Here is a 5,527-nt window from a genome sequence, read left to right as displayed (position 1 = left end):
TGCAACCTTAAAATTAATAACTAAATGCTGACAGTTAGACTAATCAGAGTGTAAATTATGTTGATCGATGATTTAAGCATTTTTAGGATAAATAAGAAATTATCAGAAGTTCCAAAAATTTAGGGAAAATTCTCGGTTGACAAAATATGAACATAATTGGAGAAATTCGGGTCTGACGACTATTTTGCATACGATCCAGCTCGATGAGACCTTTACGTCCATTGGTTATGGTCCCTGTAACTACACTTCTATCTCATGTTATGTCCTGTTGAAGTTTTGGTCTTTTCCGCCAATTTCTCGGTTAGATGGTTCATGTAAGAGTCAGCTAACTCCTGGATCTGCTTGCTTCATGAACGAGTTGAGCATGACTTACATTTAGGTTAAAGGATCAGCACTTGTTTGGCCATAGTTTAATGAAATAAACCAATGAGTTTGGCCACCACTAAATAGTAGTTGTCCGTAATGGTCATAGCTTAATGAAATTTTACACCGGTGAGCTTATAAGTAACTCCAAATGGGTCCCAAGTTACGAGTACTTATAGCTGAGTTTAGTTCAAGCCTGTTTGTGACGCTGGGCAATAGCAATAAAACACAAAGAATAATTTTCAAGAAAAGTTGATTAGTTTCTATACAACTAAATTATAAATTTGGCACCTTTGCCAAATTATCCAAATTACAAGTTAATAGTTAAATATGGAACTTTATACTGTAAATAGACGTGTAAATTATGATTTACGTGTTTTAGGCTAAAAAACAGGAAGTATTTGAAGTTTGAGTCTTTTCTGCCCCTTTTCACTTTGTCTACCTGGTCCAGATGAGATAAGAGTCTGCTAACTCCTGGATCAGCCCGTCATTGGTTTGCTTCATGACACAAGTTGAGCATAACTTACTATTCGGTTAAAGGATCAACACTATTTTGGTCATAGTTTCATGATACAGATTAATAAGTTTAGTTACTAGTAGGGGTGGCAAATGGGTTGGGTACTCGGAATGGTTCAATTAAAAAAGGGTCGTTTTGGTTTGGATCAGAACGGGTCAGGGTCGGAATGGGTATGAACTATATGTTGACCAGTCAAAACTGAAAATACCATTTTTGGATCAGCTACTTGATTGCTTCAATGGGGTTGCAAGCGATCTGGAGCTTTGGACTCGCGTTCCTGGATGCATATGCATTGGCAAAGAAGAAAGTCCTCCATAATCCTAGTCTCGTTAGCCTTTTCGTTGTTGGAGATTGGGTATTAACAACAAACAAATTCATTTGTTATTCATATTTAGGTAATTATTATTTCTGCTTTATCTTGACAAGAATTTATGTTCAGGTTACTGCAACTTTGAGCCTTGCAGCAGCTTCATCCTCTGCAGGCATAACCGTATTGTACTTTAACGACTTGGGAGGTTGCGGTGTCGGGGAAGAATGCCAAAAATATCAGTTAGCAGTTGCATTGGCATTCTTGAGCTGGATAACAATCGGATCTCTTCGTTAATTATGTTTTGGACTTTGGCTGCGGGTTAAGGTTTTGTTCTTGAATGTTTGAGTTTCATCTTGCAGCAAGGTACGAAGAATTCAAACCTTGTTTATATCATATAATATGTAACATTCACCACTGATATTTGAAATGATGTCAAGTGATCACCACAAAGATATGTTAGAATAGATATTACATTAGTATATGCAAAGAAATCAATAGATAAGTTCCATTGCCACTGAAGAAACACTACAAAATGACAGCCAACGGTCCGAATTTTGATATGGACATAACGCTGTTAAGAGTGTTAAGTTAAACTCGTAGAAATTTATAGAAACCTGTGTGCATATTGTTGCACATTGAACTATGGGAGGTTAGTGAAGTCGAGCTCGGTGAGCAGACATTCAGATCCAATCACACTATGTAGCTCTTCTTGAGCCTTTTGTTGCACCCTCGGGTTCTTCATAAGCTCCGCCATCGCCCACTCAACAGATATCGCGGTGGTATCCATTCCAGCAGCGATCATGTCCTGTTTGTTCAGACGTCAAACAGTAATTAGTTAACCATGCACTCAAACACCCATTATTAAAGATACCTACCCAGAGTAGGCCTGTCATCGTGTCGTCACAAAGTTCATATTGGATTTTAAGGGTCAGCAACGCATAGACAAAGTGATGCTTGGTAACCCCACCCCCCCCCCCCCCCCCCCGGGGTTTTCAAACGAGCAGTGGTATGCTTCTCTATAATGGCGCATGTTAAATGGTCAAGGCGTTCACTGAACTTTGCAAATGCCTCTCCTTCGAGCGGGAAGACGAACGCAGCCATGAAATGTGCTGGGTCATGCCCGCCCTCAGATGCACTTAGCTTCGTCCTGTCGGCAACTATAGCCTTGAACTCTTTTCCTTGCTCGCCTATCACTCCCTCATTGTTCGTAAACCGTTTCCTTAAAACGATTTTTTTTAATGTTGTTAAATGGTACTGCTCTCAGGTAACCTCTCATCACCAAACTCTTGGCAGTTTTATCTATTCAAACACAATAGTAATTGCAAATTTATATATAAAGATACTTTCGATTCGGATTTGGACTTATCCACCCATCTGCTCCTGTGCCGGTCCGCTAACTGCTGGTCCATTTCCTTAAGCACTTCTCTGCCAATTCGCTGTTTGATCACATTCAGGATTGATCCCAACCAGATGGATATGATCGGGCCATATTGCTGCACACACTCAGCATAACAACGAAACCTGACGGGTTTAACGTCATAGATGTTTCTGAAGATAGGCCATGGGCGTGGTCCTGGCGGGAGCTTGAACCGGAGGTGCCGGCAGGAGTGTAAACGAGGAAGATGAGAGCGAAAGAGATGGGTAAAGATCATTGTGACAGACAGTGGTGGATTGGATTAAAGAATTAGTAATTATATAAGAAGAGTGGAGTGGACATTTTGGTTAAATGTCATTGTTGATTGATAAACAGAAGTTGTCAAATGTGAATTTACCATTTCCACAATTAGTGTGTTAACCAAATCAAGTTCCAATTATCATTTCCACAATGTGGGGATGACCGACTGACACAGGCTGCATAGTTGGCTGCAGCCTGCACCTGTGGGGTCTACTGTCACTGCTCGATAACGATTGAAGCGTTGGTGGCAGTTGAGAGTGCGGGTGGGTCAGAGGCGGACCAGGTGGCATATAATATTAGTTAGGGGGTGGAGACATGGTGGCATATAATATTGATTAATTTGCTGTACACTAAACTTTAGATTGAATTTGTCATATTAAGTATTTAAGGTACAGTTTAGATAAACAGCCGCTTAACGGTTGTATTATGGTTTTATGCCTGTCAAACTAACTGTATATATATGATTGTGTGCACGTTATTAATACTAAGTTGTTCGATAAACACAAGAATCATTTAACCTTTATTGCATTCATTCTTTGTGGCGTCTGTGTTTTTGTGATTCTCAACACGTTTATTACTTACTCGGCAGTCGACCCTTTAAGAAGGTAGCTGAAGAACACTCGAAAAAGGGTGTGATTAAAGATGTTGCACTCTGGGTCCGACCACAAGTGCCTATGCCCGAGATATCACCTGAATGCCCAACTCGTTTGGACACTTTCTCATACCGCAAGGTGTCACAGATTACAGAAGATCACCCACCCGCCCAGATCACAATTCACGCATTCAGAATGATTCTTTAACCACCAATTCGTTTCGTGTTAGAAAAACGCTTTTCATAATTGATTATGATCCAAGGATTAAAGGAAATACAGAAAGGCCTCAGCAAAACATCAAGAAACCTGTAAGACCTAAACAACAACGATTACATATCGACCGCCACACGTTTGTACATCGTAGGATTTAACCTGGGTGTGGGGACGGCTTGCACGGGAGTCTTCATGTACGTCACCAACCCTGGATTTTCCGACATGTCAATTTCTTCTGGTCTCAACCCGTTAGCTGGAGACCAAGAGAAATGATGCAGAAGGTGACCCAACATAGAGGTCACCAAGTTGATACCTAACTGTGCACCAGGGCACACTCTCCTTCCCGCACCAAACGGCAGTAACCGATAGTCATGTCCCTTTCATGTCCACATCCTCTTCTAGAAACCTCTCGGGACGAAACTCTAGTGGGTTCGTCCATGTGGAAGGGTCTCGAGCTACGGCCCACACGTTTACATGCACGTTCGAGCCCTTAGGGATGTCATAGCCACCGACTTAACATTTGCGTTTGCTTTGTGAGGGAGCATGAGTGGGGTCGGTGGGTGTAACCGTTTTCAACTATCGCCTTGAACTCTTTTCCTTGCTCGTTTATCACGCCCTCGTTGTTCATAAACCGTTTCCCGAACGCGAGTCTTGTAATGTTGTTGAATGCTACTGCTCCCAGGTAACCTCTCATTGTCAAACTCTTGCCTGTATTATCTGTTTAAACAAAATGGATGGACAAATTAGAATGAAAGATGAATTTCTAGGTTGTTTCATTTTGGTTTATTTTGTAATGTTTCCTTTTATGTAAATGTCAAAGAAAAGGTTGTTAACAATCTCAAGTTATACAAGCCTTATTAACCTTAAGACTCCTTATTGTGGGACGTCATCATGGGCGGTAAAGACAACATGGCCGGGGCTTTAACGTCACATACATTATGTCAGTGTCCACGTGATAGTAACACGACACTTTAACTAAGAATCTTAAGAAGCTTCACAAGTAGACTTATCAAAAGATTAAAAAAAATACAAATAAAACCAAAAAAAAGTGGGTGACAAGGTTGTTGCACCAACTTTTGGTTTAGTGAGAGTGAGACCTTTATTATTATTAAAAAAATGCAAATGGCATCTTTTGATTAGTGAAAGGTAGGGATTAGCATGGGACAGTACCCGCATTCGTATTCGTATTTGTACCCGTTTATACTTGTACCAAAAATCAATAAAAAACACGTATCAATACTCGTACCAAGTTTTCAGTATGGTACGAGTACGGGTACTGGTATTTTGGTACAATACCCGTTTTTGTACCACTTTGCTTTTTTTATTTCCAAATTTTCGACAATCTTGAAACCGGTACCGGTACAAGTAACAAACAACCTGAATTAGTCCGGGCATCGGTACTTGCACAGTACGTGACGGGTACCAAATTAGTATAGGTACCAAATTGGCCATCAATTTAATGATAAGATAGTATTGAAGAACCATAACTCGGTCGCCGACTTTAACTGATTTGTTTGTTGGTTCGTGTCTTGGATGTTATATTATTTAATTTTGAAGAAACGTTTGATAGTTGTTCAATAATACCATGGTTGGAGAATTTATTTTATATATTAAATATGAAGAATCTCAATTAAACCTTATATAATCCAAACATGCACAAAATACCAAATGCACCCGTATCGTACCCGATTGGACCTATACCAAAATTCAACAAAAATGAGTACCAATACTTGTACCTAATATGCTAAATCGATACGGGTACGGACACGTGTACGGGTACGGGTATGAGTATAAGTACGAGTATTTGGGACAAAATGCTCATCCCCAGTGAAATGTACGATCTTTAACCAATCTAA

At 40.1% G+C, this 5,527-nt stretch overlaps 2 pseudogenes across 1 annotated transcript; one reads left to right on the top strand and one right to left on the bottom strand.

The window, feature by feature from the left end:
- The first annotated feature begins 1,102 nt into the window (after window positions 1–1,102).
- LOC143561627 (CASP-like protein 5B3) lies at window positions 1,103–1,704 on the top strand (annotated as a pseudogene). Its single transcript, XR_013140341.1, has 2 exons — window positions 1,103–1,235; window positions 1,320–1,704. The product of XR_013140341.1 is annotated as a CASP-like protein 5B3 (transcript).
- Window positions 1,583–3,110, bottom strand: LOC143561620 (cytochrome P450 98A2-like; annotated as a pseudogene).
- Between the last annotated feature and the right edge of the window lie 2,417 nt (window positions 3,111–5,527).

Source organism: Bidens hawaiensis, unplaced genomic scaffold (assembly GCF_021521415.1).
Source record: "Bidens hawaiensis isolate Kalapana, Puna unplaced genomic scaffold, B.hawaiensis_p1.1 tig00020750_1, whole genome shotgun sequence".
Lineage (NCBI taxonomy): Eukaryota > Viridiplantae > Streptophyta > Magnoliopsida > Asterales > Asteraceae > Bidens > Bidens hawaiensis.
The sequence above is the reverse complement of the archived record's forward strand: the minus strand, read 5'-3'. Positions and strand labels throughout refer to the sequence as shown.